At 48.5% G+C, this 13687-nt stretch overlaps 3 pseudogenes; 1 reads left to right on the top strand and 2 right to left on the bottom strand.

Annotated features, from left to right (window-relative positions):
* Positions 1-550: 550 nt before the first annotated feature.
* Positions 551-6958, top strand: LOC136469085 (TIP41-like protein; annotated as a pseudogene).
* Positions 6959-7056: 98 nt separating this feature from the next.
* LOC136469171 (cytochrome P450 81Q32-like) lies at positions 7057-8528 on the bottom strand (annotated as a pseudogene).
* Positions 8529-11110: 2582 nt separating this feature from the next.
* LOC136469002 (cytochrome P450 81Q32-like) lies at positions 11111-13438 on the bottom strand (annotated as a pseudogene).
* Positions 13439-13687: the final 249 nt, after the last annotated feature.

Genomic DNA, 13687 nt, shown 5'->3' with positions numbered 1-13687 from the left:
TTGTTTCTCGTGAAATAAAAACGACAGGATGGAGGGAGTATGCGACTGTGCCATTAGGATCGCGAACTTTGGGCCTTGTTTAGATTGTAAATTTTTACAATCTGGACACTGTATCATGTTTCGTTTGTATTTGACAAACTTTGTCCGATCATAGACTAACTAGGCTCAAAAGATTCATCTCGTGATTTACAACCAAACTGTGCAATTAGTTAATTTTTTTTACCTACATTTAATGCTCCATATATGCGTCCAAAAATTGATGTGATGGAGAGAGTGAAAAAACTTAAAATTTTGATGGGATCTAAACAAGGCCTTGATCCAAGAACCACATTGGTCATTTCTGGAACGTTTAGGTATCAAATCATCCACATAAATTCTAAAAACTTGGCTGTTTCGGTTTGAATTCGTGCCGAATTCGCACCTCACATCCCCCACCTATTCCAGGCTTCGAGCGCTGTAGTGGACGTGTAGCAGTGAATCATAGCCATCGGATTCTATCAAACGGTCGACAAATAACTGCCAGGTGCTGCAGTACAAAGGGGGCAGCACTGCCAGTCTGCCACTGCGAATTCCCCAGCTTGAAGCAGACTACGCAGATGGCTTCGGCGGCGGCGTGGGAGGGCCCGACGGCCGCGGAGCTCAAGTCAGCGGGGGCGGAGGCGATTCCCGGCGGCGTGCGAGTGAAGGGGTGGGTCATCCAGTCCCACAAAGGCCCCATCCTCAACGCCGCCTCCCTCCAACGGTACGAGCCGCCCCCACCATAAACCCTAGCCGGCTAGCCCTTCCCTCCCCGTCCTTTCGATTCGTCTATGTAGAAGATCGGAAACTTGGACTCAGACTCGCAATAGGCAGAGCTTCAAATTCGTAGTAGTAGGCTAGTAGCGCTGCAGCGTATTTGATCAATTTGTGTGTACTTTTCCTGTCTGTCTGACCCTCCCTTTGATCTGATTATTCATGTCACATTAGTTCTTAATTCATCACTCATGGAATTCATATATATTTCAATTTTGTTGCACTATGCTTGTCTTGGCATTCAACTTCCACATGGTGGGGATTGGAGGTGATGCTTGAACTGTGAATCCTCCCTGGTCACATCAATGATAATTGATCATTAATTAACCAATGGTGTCAGTATATCAACTTTTCTATTGTTACATTTAGTCAGGAAAAATGTGCACAGTAACTTTAGAGTTGATTTATTAAAACATTGCTACTTTAAAGCACACTATGGCTGCTAGTAATATTGGATCTATCCAGTGTCTACTGGTGTTACATCTGTGAAATCTTCAGTATTAAATAGATGAATTTAGAGTTGATTTATTAAAACGTTGCTACTTTAAATATTTTAGAGAAAACTAATGCTAAATTCTGTAATGTCTACTCTATTCTTCTTCAGCTTTGAAGATGAACTTCAAGCAACACATTTACCTGAGATGGTTTTTGGAGAGAGTTTCTTGTCCCTTCAACATACTCAAACTGGCATCAAATTGCATTTTAATGCACTTGATGCACTCAAGGCATGAAAGAAAGAGGCACTGCCACCTGTTGAGGTTCCTGCTGCAGCAAAATGGAAGTTCAGAAGGTCATCTATAACTGTACTTCCTTTTTTTACCCAATTCATACTACTGAGCATTTGTAGTGAAAGATGTTAGTTGATCTTGGCATCACCCACCCTGTTTCAAAGCAGTCCACTTTGTCTTAAAATTTTGGAAGCTTTGATCAGAAATACATATTTGTGGATGGATATAATTAAATTGATTTTATTTTGTTTGTATCCTGCATTGTTTCGAGAGAAGTACAATAGTATACACTTTGATGTGTTTATATTGGTCTTAGCTGAAAAAAATTCAGATAATGGAAATATCATGTTTTACCTTGTGAGTTTGTTAAAAAAGCCTAATCGCAGGTTCTTTTAACTTGTTTTCTTGCAGTAAGCCTTCTGACCAGGTTATACTTGATTATGACTATACATTTACGACACCATACTGTGGGAGTGATGCTGTGGTTGTGAACTCAGGCACTGTATGGACCTGATCTCAGCTGAATTAATTTAATCTGATTTCAAAGTTCTATATTTGTTCCCCTGCCCTTTCACTTTTTTACTGGTGTAGTCCACTGACAAATAGTTCCTGCTCATACAATTTTCTTTTCCAGACACAAACAAGTTTAGATGGATGCAGCACTTTGTGTTGGGAGGATACTAATGATCGGATTGACCTTGTTGCCCTTTCAGCAAAAGAGCCAATTCTTTTCTACGACGAGGTATGGAAATGGAACAAATGGTTCATAATTTATCTGGATACTGGTCTGCCCCTAACAGGATGTGTGTAGGTTATCTTGTATGAAGATGAGTTAGCTGACAATGGTATCTCATTTCTTACAGTGCGAGTGGTATGTGATCCCCAATGATGCTTATCTGTTCCTTTTTCCTCAACTGTAATGTCTCTGGCAAAATTGTCTTTTGGTTCAACTCATTAATAGGATTCTTGGTTGTGTATGTGCAGAGGGTAATGCCAACTGGTTGGTTTCTGCTTTTGCGTTTCTGGGTATGTTCTACAACAACAACAACAACAACAAAGCCTTTAAGTCCCAAACAAGTTGGGGTAGGCTAGAGTTGAAACCCATCAGAAGCAATCAAGGTTCAGGCACGTGAATAGCTGTCTTCCAAGCACTCCTATCTAAGGCTAAGTCTTTGGGTATATTCCATCCTTTCAAGTCTCCTTTTATTGCCTCTACCCAAGTCAACTTCGGTCTTCCTCTGCCTCTCTTCACGTTACTATCCTGACTTAGGATTCCGCTACGCACCGGTGCATCTGGAGGTCTCCGTTGCACATGTCCAAACCATCTCAACCGGTGTTGGACAAGCTTTTCTTCAATTGGCGCTACCCCTAATCTCTCACGTATATCATCGTTCCGAACTCGATCCCTTCTAGTATGACCGCAAATCCAACGCAACATACGCATTTCCGCGACACTTAGCTGTTGAACATGTCGTCTTTTCGTAGGCCAACATTCTGCACCATACAACATAGCAGGTCTAATCGCCGTCCTATAAAACTTGCCTTTTAGCTTCTGTGGTACCCTTTTGTCACATAGGACACCAGACGCTTGCCGCCACTTCATCCACCCTGCTTTGATTCTATGGCTAACATCTTCATCAATATCCCCGTCCCTCTGTAGCATTGATCCTAAATATCGAAAGGTATCCTTCCTAGGCACTACTTGACCTTCCAAACTAACATCTTCCTCCTCCCGAGTAGCAGTGCCGAAGTCACATCTCATATACTCAGTTTTAGTTCTACTGAGTCTAAAACCTTTGGACTCCAAAGTCTCCCGCCATAACTCCAGTTTCTGGTTCACTCCTATCCGGCTTTCATCAACTAGCACTACATCGTCCGCGAAAAGCATACACCAAGGGATGTCCCCTTGTATGTCCCTTGTGACCTCATCCATCACTAAAGCAAACAAATAAGGGCTCAAAGCTGACCCTTGATGTAGTCCTATCCTAATCGGGAAGTCATCCGTGTCTCCATCACTTGTTCGAACTCTAGTCACAACATTGTTGTACATGTCCTTAATGAGCCCGACGTACTTCGTTGGGACTTTATGTTTGTCCAAAGCCCACCACATAACATTCCTTGGTATTTTATCATAAGCCTTCTCCAAGTCAATAAAAACCATGTGTAGGTCCTTCTTCTTCTCCCTATATCGCTCCATAACTTGTCTTACTAAGAAAATGGCTTCCATGGTTGACCTTCCGGGCATGAAACCAAATTGGTTCATAGAGACCCGCGTTATTGCTCTCAAGCGATGCTCGATAACTCTCTCCCATAGCTTCATAGTATGGCTCATCAACTTAATTCCCCGGTAATTCGTACAACTTTGAATATCTCCTTTATTCTTGTAGATCGGTACCAATATACTTCTCCTCCACTCATCAGGCATCTTGTTCGATCGAAAAATATGGTTGAACAGCTTGGTTAGCCATACTATAGCTATGTCCCCGAGGCATCTCCACACCTCGATTGGGATACCATCTGGTCCCATCGCCTTACCTCCTTTCATCCTTTTCAACGCCTCTCTGACCTCAGATTCTTGGATTCTCCGCACAAAGCGCCTATTGGTGTCATCAAAAGAGTCATCCAACTGAAAGGTTGTGTCCATATTCTCACCATTGAACAATTTATCAAAATACTCTTGCCATCGATGTCGGATCTCATCCTCCTTCACCAAGAGATGCTCCCTTTCATCCTTAATGCACTTAACTTGGTTGAAGTCCCGTGTCTTTCTCTCACGAATCCTAGCCATCCTATAAATGTCCGTCTCTCCTTCCTTCGTACTCAAATGTTGGTAAAGATCCTCGTACGCTCTACCCTTTGCCACACTTACAGCTTGCTTTGCAGTCTTCTTTGCCACCTTGTACTTCTCTATGTTGTCCACACTCCTGTCATGGTACAAGCGTCTATAGCATTCTTTCTTCTCCTTAATAGCCCTTTGGACTTCCTCGTTCCACCACCAAGTATCTTTAGCCTCGCGTCCCCTTCCTTTGGTTACTCCACACACCTCTGAGGCTACCTTCCGAATGTTGGTTGCCATCTTGTCCCACATGTTGTTTATGTCGTCTTCTTCCTTCCAAGAACCCTCTTTGATAACCCTTTCCCTAAATACCTCTGACGTCTCCCCTTTCAGTTTCCACCACTTTGTTCTTTCAATCTTAGCTTGTTTATCCCTACGGGCACGCACCTGAAAACGAAAATCTGCCACCAAAAGCTTATGTTGAGAAACAACACACTCTCCTGGTATCACCTTGCAATCCAAGCATGCTCGTTTGTCCTTTCTTCTTGCGAGGACAAAGTCAATCTGGCTACAGTGTTGTCCGCTACTGAAGGTCACTAGATGAGATTCTCTCTTTCTAAAGAAAGTGTTGGCTATCATCAGGTCAAAAGCTACCGCGAAGTCCAGAACTTCCTCCCCCTCCTGATTCCTACTACCATACCCAAAACCTCCATGAACTGCCTCGAAACCTGCGCTTGTAGTACCTACATGCCCATTAAGATCTCCTCCTATAAAAAGCTTCTCACTACTAGGTATAGCTCTAACCAGGCCATCTAAGTCTTCCCAGAACTGTCTCTTAGCACTCTCGTCGAGGCCTACTTGGGGGGCATACGCACTGATTACGTTCAAGACCAGATCACCAACGACAAGCTTGACTAAGATAATCCTATCTCCTTGCCTTCTCACTCCCACCACACCATTCTTGAGGCTCTTATCAATCAAAACTCCTACTCCATTTCTATTCGCGACTGTCCCTGTGTACCAAAGCTTGAATCCTGTATTGTCCACCTCCTTCGCCTTCTGACCCTTCCATTTAGTCTCTTGAACGCATAATATATTTACACGCCTCCTAGTCGCGGTATCAACTAATTCTCTTAACTTACCTGTAAGTGACCCTACATTCCAACTACCTAAACGGATCCTAGTTGGTTCGACTAGCTTCCTTACCCTTCGCACCCGTCGACTCAGATGCGAAGACCCTTGCTCATTTTTCACTACACCCGGGCGCCGATGTAGCGCGCCACTAAGGAAGCGACGACCCGATCTTTGGTCACTTGACACCATGCCCAGATCACGACACGGCGCGTCACGGGGGTGACGACCCGGCCCTTGCCCATTTAACACCATACCCGGGTTCCGATATGGCGCGTCGCTAAGAGGGTTACGCCCCAACGATTTTCTTTCGGGTTTCATCTCCATTAAAGTGGCTAAGTTTTTACATTGGCTCGCCACGCCTAACACAACCCTCCTCCTTTACCAGGGCTTGGGACCTGCTATGCTGAGACACCAAAGGCGCCCCACCATAGGCGGAGTTGGGTATGTTCTACTACCTTGCATTTTAATTTTTGTACTTGATGCCTCATTAGTATGGAGGCAATTTCTGAGGGTGATGTATTGTCTCATATAGGATGGAACCTGTTACAATTTTAGTGATAATACTGATTCAGATTGTTGCCCTCAGTGTTCCCATCAATCCAAGATTTTTCAGGAGAACTTGCGAAGAGCTGAGATCAATAAATAACTTAACTCCTCTTGTAATTGACTCTATGCTTGTCCCTTTGAAATAAAACAACAAAGCCTTTATGTCCCAAGCAAGTTGGGGTAGGCTAAACTGATCCTATGGGACAAGAAAGGATAAAACTTTTGAAAGGGCATATATTAATTATTGAGGCCTAAGTTTGAACTGAAGATCCTCCAAACATAGTCATATGTTTGAGTAATAATCGTGTAGCAGTGTTCCCCCACATTTAAGATGCAAGTTTTTGACATGTAGGATTTTCAAGATTCTTGTCTTCATATATGACGAGCTTGTCCTTACTGATGATTGCCTGTCGACCTAACAGCTTAGAGTTGATGGTGTACTGATGAGATTGAGAGACACTCGTTTACATTGTTCGTTTGGAAATGGCGATGGAGCCAAACCAGGGGTACTCCGTGAATGTTGCTGGAGGGAAGCAACATTTGCTAGTTTGTCTGCGGTATGCTATCACTCTACCAAGCACCTTACTTTCAATAAGGTTAAGTTGAGGACATTGCTAGAATATTTTCATATTTTATCATTTTTCTATAATGCAGAAAGGATATCCTTCAGACTCTGCAGCGTACGCGGACCCGAATCTTATTGCCCATAAACTTCCTATTGTGACGCAGAAGACCCAAAAGTTGAAAATACCTTACTGACACAAAGGCGCCTTACCCTGTGTACATCATCATGGCTGTTCCATCGTGGCCTCTTTTGTTTGCCACATGTTGTAGATGTACGTTTCTGCGATGAATCACCATAGTCCATTTCGCCTGGGCCAAACAGAGATAGCTGCCTGTCTTGTCATGCTTGAATTATGAGACGCTTCTTTAGTCTTTTTTTATTCTTAAATAATAATTCTCTCTGTCAGCCAGTCTAAAACATGTCTTACATTTGATGACCTGGAACATGCTCAGGAGAAGCTTACTTAGTGCATTGTGCACACCGTGAACGACCGAGGTGTCCGTCCTATCAGAGCTTCTGAAGAACGTCATACATAACCTCACGAGTTCTACACAAAGCCTCCAGCGGAACAGCCTTGGGCATGCTCAGTCCGCTGCCCTCGCTCATGCCAACGTCCACGCGGTCGACTCTGCTCCAGTGGAAGCACTGGATCAGGGATCCCAGCGCCACCCCAACCGTCTGCAGCGCGAGCGCCTCTCCGGGACACTTGCGCCGCCCCATCCCGAACGGCGCCACGAACAGCCCCTCGGCGTCGATCAGACGCCGTCGCTCATCCTCCGCCGCTCTGCGTCGATCAGCCGCCGCAGAAACGCGTCCCTGCTGCTCACCAGCCAGGATCTTATTCCTCACACCGAACACGTCGAACCACCGCTGCACCGGCAGGTAATCCCACCAGACCGAGCTGACGTACGGGAAGACCTCGTCGATGACCTGCTTGAACTCCTGCGCTTCTGGCGACATGTCGGTGTCGTCGTCCGCGTCTGACTCCGGGCGCACCGCCTTGGTCTCCGCGATGGCCTCCATGAGGATGCTGAGCGAGACCTCGAACAGCCTGCGCTTCAGCTCGACCCGCGCGGCGCCGCCGCCGCCCGCGGTCGTCGTCGCGCGATGCAGCCGCCGCACCATGGCGCGCACCTCGCCGCAGATGATGCCCTACATGCCGCCGACGCGGCGTACCGAGAGGAGCTGCACCACGGCGATGCGGCGGAGGTCGCGCCAGTGCGGCCCGTAGCTGGCGGTGCCGAACGCGGCGCCGTCGAAGGTCACGAGCCTCTGCGAGGGGAGCAGCGAGCGGTTGGCGAAGGTCACGTCGTGCTCCGTGAGGCACTCCCAGGCGCACGCCGGGGATGTCACGACCACGGCGTCGCGGCAGCCGAAGCGCAGGGTGAAGACCGGCCCGTGGCGCTGGGCGAGGCCGGACAGCGTGCGCGTGGAATGGCTTCTTGATGAGGTGGAGGTGGGCGAGGAACGGGATGGCGCCGGGAGGGCTCGGCGGCAGCCGCATGCGAGTCCCAGTGACATCAGTGGATCAGGACTATCGTAGTTTTCTCATAACAGTCCTGGTTCTAATTTCCGTTGGATGGGCTCACTCCTGTAGTATCATCTTTTATAGGTCTTGTTTGTGACCCCGCTTGGCTGCCCGGGCATTGTACTCCTAGTCGGCGCCGCAATTTGGGTTCATCTACGTCCAATATAATAGCATAGCTTGAAGTACAGTAGGAGGGTCCAAGTGTTCTGAGACATCTGAGTGCAGTTTTCTCTACGACGATGTCACGACAAATTGTAGTTTTCTCATAACAGTCCTGGTTCTAAGTTTTTCGTCGAATGGGCTCACTCCTGCTGTGGGCTGTGGCCTTGTTTGGGACATCTGAGTGCAGTTTTCTCTACGACCACGTCACGACGAATTGTAGTTTTTTCATAACAGTCCCGATTCTAAGTTTCTCGTTGGATGGGCTGTATCATCTTTTATAGGTCTTGTTTGGGACCATGATCTCTCACCACATGTTGTGGCGGGGAACCGCGGTACATAAAATCATCTTAGTAGTTCATTCTCGCAGTGGTTGAATCATACGTGATGATAAGAATCGAGCAGACCACGCGGCGTCTGGTGGGATTCTTGGCTTCTCTTGACTGCCACCGTGATATTAGCGGTCCCAAATAGGGGCATAGACCCATTTAAAGATGGCAACGGGGACCCGATCCCCGATTCCCCGCGGGGAATTCCCCTATTAGGGGACGGGGATGGAGTCAAATATATCCCCACGGGGATCTAAACGGGGAGAAAACGTCCCCCGTCGGGTTTGACGGGGACGGGTCTGGGGGAGCATTCCCCGTCCCCGATACCCGCATCCCCGCCCCGTTTATATACAGGCTTTGCTCTCTTTCCTGATGGCCCAACCAGCCCACGAAGGCCCAATGTCTTCTGAGTATATATAACAGCAATAACCCTAGTTCTACACCTTTGTGATGATTAATATCCTGCTTCTTGCTATTTAGCTATTTTTGGATTGTGATTCGTGGTGTACTCTAATATTGTGTCGATGAACTCATGTGAATGATGATGAATTAACTTGAATGTTGATGAACAAATGCGGGGACGGGGATCCCCGACGGGGATTTTTCCCCTCGCGGGGGCGGGGATGGGGGAGAAATCGTCCCCGTGAGCTTTGGCGGGGACGGGGACGGGGATTTTTTCTCCCCGCGGGGACGGGGATGGGGAGGCAACCTCCGACGGGGAATTCCCCGTTGCCATCTTTAGACCCATTGCACTATATAGCGTGCTTGTGTGTTGCTCCCCATTTTTTTCTTGTGAATAATTGTGAATCACAACGTGTCTTTTACAGCGAAATATTGTATAATTTTGGACTCAGAACACAATAAAACAGTGCCTTAGATTAAAAAAATATCTCCAAACTTTAGTTAAATTTGGCCCAAAAGAACAGTTACCGTACAACCCAATATTAAAAACATAAACAAGCTTTTAATTCAAATTTAAAAAAAAATAGAGGAGCCCAAATTTTGATTACAGAAGTCCCGAGTATGCTCATCATGACCTAAACTGGCACCCCAGCAGGGGTGAGTGAGGCTGACTGACCGGAAGAGGAATCGACCTGGGTGCGTCATGTGGCTTGATGGACATGACATGCAATTTATAGATAGAAACCAATGAATACATATAATCTTATCTAATTTGATTTCTTTGTAACGACTAGGAAACCATTCTATAATGGATCGTAGGACACGATCTATAGCCCTAACCCAAGTCTATATAAGGAAGGGTATGTACTAACCAATGGGCATTCGAATCATTAACACCAACGTCCCTACAAACCCCTACATCCGGTGCACAAACAAAAAAACATTATTCATAAATTGGACATAGGACATCTTGTACTTGAACCTATATAAACCCATGTTCCATTTACAACCCATCTAGGTTTAGCAGGTGTGATTCGCTGGATTTCTTCGTCAGAGGTCAAAAACACCTACACAAAAAATCGTTTATTTTATTGGGAGAGATGGATCCATACTCTTCCACGAAAGTTGTTGAGTTCAATCAGACTTTTTGATGGAGATTGACCTTCACTCTACCCCATGGAGTCCCCATGCCCATAGGAGCATATGGACCACCATAAAACACCTCAACGTAGATGAGGATGGGGATGTAGATGAAGAGCTTCTTTCCTCAATGGTTATGAAGTGGAGAGATGATCGAGAAGCTCGATCCTTGGAGTCTCCTTCACCTCCTTCCCCTTCTCTTTCATCCAAGCTAGAGAGGGAGGGAGTTGAAGAGTGGTTGGGGGAATGAGAGACAAAAGGGATGTTGCTATGTCGGTGAGTAAATTCTCTTTCGAAATCGTTCAAGAAGCAAAATAAATAGGCTTCAAAAGATGAGTCTAAGGCCCCGTTTGGCAAAGCTCTCAGAGCTGATTCTCTGTTGAATCCAGCAGGAGTTCTGCCAAATAGTTTTTCAGAGAGAATTGATTCTCTGAAATGAACTAAGAGGCTGGGAGCTAAAAAAGTAGCTTCTCCTGATTCTGCCATCGTGATTTTGAGAGCTTGTGCTAAAGAATCAAAGAACCACTTTCAGCCACAGAATCACTTTGCTCAGATAATCAACTTCTATAGAGAATGAAATCAGATGAAGCTCTACCAAACATGCCCTGAAAGACAATTTTATGATTAGAGGAGGCAAATCGGACTTTGGTGAAAAATGGTGAAGTCAAATACCCTTGTTTTTTTTTGAGCAAAAGTCAAATACCCTTGGTGAGGTGCCAGGCCCACCTAGCTACTGGGGAGCTACTCTGGGCTGGGTCTTGGGAGTACATGCAGTTGGGCTCATTGCCGACTTCTAGCTGCAATTGGGCTGGCCCCTGGCAAAAAAAATTGGGTGCATCATATTGTGTATAGTTTAAAAAAAGGTACAAGATTCTAAAAAAAAAAAGGCATGCAGTACCCGTAGTGAACATAAGACCCCGGAAAAATTGGATGGGACGGTCCCATAGAGAGAAGGTCGATTCACATCTGGTAACCATCGAGAAAAAGAAAATTCACTTCCATTTCAGAGAATCCGTTCATACACTCGGCAAAGATCAATTAGTACAAGGCAATCAACAGCTGTTCATATACACAACACGAATACATGTGCTCGGTAGCTATGTCGCACACTATCAGACTCGACTAGACGATGCCAACAAGTCGGTCCATCAGATGGTTAGAGCTTCTGAAGAACATCGCGCATAGCTGCGCGCGGCTTGCACAGGGCCTCCAACGGGACGGCCCTGGGCATGGTCAGCCCGCCGCTCTCGGCCATGTCAACCTCAACTCCATCAACCCTGTCCCAGTCGAAGCACTGGACCAGCGTGCCGAGCACCAGCCCGACGGTCAGCAGCGCGAGAGTCTCCCCGGGGCACTTGCGCCGCCCCAACCCGAACGGCATCAGCAGCCGCCCCTCGGCCTTTCCGTCCTCGAACCGCTCCGGCCTGAACTCGGCCGGGTCCTCCCACACCGCCGGGTCCCTGTGGATGGCGTACGCGTTCACCAGTAGCATCGTGCCGCGGGGCACGTCGTAGCCGCCGACATTGCAGTCTGCGGAGGACTCGTGCGGCAGCATCAGCGGCGCGGCAGGGTACAGCGCAGCGTCTCGTTGATGATGCACTGCAGGTAGGCGAGGTGAGGACACGTCGTCCGCGGTCACCAGGCGGGAGGTGCCCACGGCCGCGTCGATCTCGGCCTGCGCCTTCTTGAGGGCCTCCGGGTGGTTCAGCAGGAGCGACAAGGCCCATTCCGTCGTCGTGGACGTGGTCTCCGTTCCGGCGCCAAATAAGTTCTTCATCACAGAGAAAGGGAGAAAACTACAGTCAGTCACATGATCCAATTATCCAGATCCAGCAAAAAGGTGACAGCAACGCTTGTGATGCAGGAAAAAGGAGAAAAGAATGAAGTATGCATCACATCGTAGTTTGTGTATCTTGCCTCTCATGCTAACCTTGGTTAGATCTGTTTTGGTTCTGCTGGGTTAGGCTTTGGCAAGTTACAGTTACAGTAGTTGTTATATCTGGTTGTAGGGTTGATGTCTCGATCCTGGGATCTCCCTGCGTGGTGATCTGCAGTATCGATGTTCCTATCTCCTGTCTTTCTGCCTTATCTGTAAACTTGCTGGATGCTTTGTATTTCCGTTCATCGTAATAGGAAATGGGTAGTTCCCGAGTGGAAAAAAACATGATAGTTTGTGTATGGGTCAACAAGTATAACTCTCAATTACAGTCACTGAAAATGTTTTGCAGTAAACTGAGAAAATGGGCTACTTATTAGTATTTTGTCAAGATAAGAGAGGTGATATATGGTAGTAGAAGAAGCACTCACCGCGCACAGAGCTATGATCACAGTGTCAGTGTAGACCTCTGGCTCAGACTTCTGCAAAGTGAGCAGCACGGCAATCATGCTCTTATTTTCGCTATCGTTGCCATCGTCCAGCCTCCGCCGCTCCCCGTCGATGAGCCGCCTCAAGAACGCGTCCCTTCTGCTCACAGCGTCGAGGATCTTGTTCCTCACGCCGAACACGTCGAACCAACGCAACACCGGCAGGTAGTCCCACCGGTTGGCCGTGCCCATGTACGGCACGAGCTCGTCGATAATCTGCTTGAACTCCTGCGCCTCGGGCGACATGTCCGTGTCGGCGTTGGCCTCGGTGCGGGACGTCTTGGTCTGCGCGATGGTCTCCATGAGGACGCTGAGGGAGAGCTCGAACAGCCTCCGCTTCAGCTGGATGCGCGCGGCGCCGCCGGGGGCGGCCGCGGCGGCGTGGTCCATCCTCCGCACCATGGCGCGCACCTCCGCGGAGATGGTGGGCGTCATGCACGCGACGCGGTGCGCGGAGAGGAGCTGGATGGTGGCGACGCGGCGGAGGTTGCGCCAGTACGGGCCGTAGCTGGACACGGAGAGCATGCATGGCGCCGTTGAGGGACACGAGCCGCATCGACGGGAACATCGGGCGGTTGGCGAAGTTCACGTCGTGCTCCGTGAAGCACTCCTTGGCGCACTCCAGCGAGGACACGACCACGGCGCGGCGGGACCCCATGCGCATGGAGAACACCGGGCCATGGCGCGCCGCGATGCGGGTCAGCGCCGCGTGGAACGGAGACTTCACAAGGTGGAGGTGGCCGAGGAACGGGATGGCTGGAGGGCTCGGCGGAAGGTGCTGCGAGCCATTGCTCTTACCGGCGCTGCCGACGCGGCCCACGATGTAGTGGAGCAAGAAGAGGAAGGCGACGGAGAGGACGGCGAGATAGGCCTTATCCATGCCTGCGGCCTGCCAAGCTATGGCTGTTGTGTTTCTGATCAATTGATTGATCTCAAGTTGGAGGTTGTGGGGCAGTGTGTGGCGCCATCCTTCATGGCCGCTCCACCCGCCTCCATGGCTGAGGTGCCCGCCGTGGCGCCGATTACCCCGCCACCCCGTCGGCCAAGAAGAAGCCGTTGTCTTCCTCCAAGGACGTACAAGAAGAGGAAGGGGCCGTCGGACCCTGCCCTCCGGCCGCCGAGGCCCTCGTCGGCAAGAAGCCTAAGACCACCGATGCACGCATGTCCGCAGCCGAGCCCCCCCAGATCCAGTGGCGCCACCGCCGCCGCCGCTGCTTACACTGG

Source organism: Miscanthus floridulus, chromosome 1 (assembly GCF_019320115.1).
Source record: "Miscanthus floridulus cultivar M001 chromosome 1, ASM1932011v1, whole genome shotgun sequence".
Classification (NCBI taxonomy): Eukaryota; Viridiplantae; Streptophyta; class Magnoliopsida; order Poales; family Poaceae; genus Miscanthus; species Miscanthus floridulus.
Note: the sequence above shows the minus strand (reverse complement) of the source record. Positions and strands in the feature narration are given on the sequence as shown.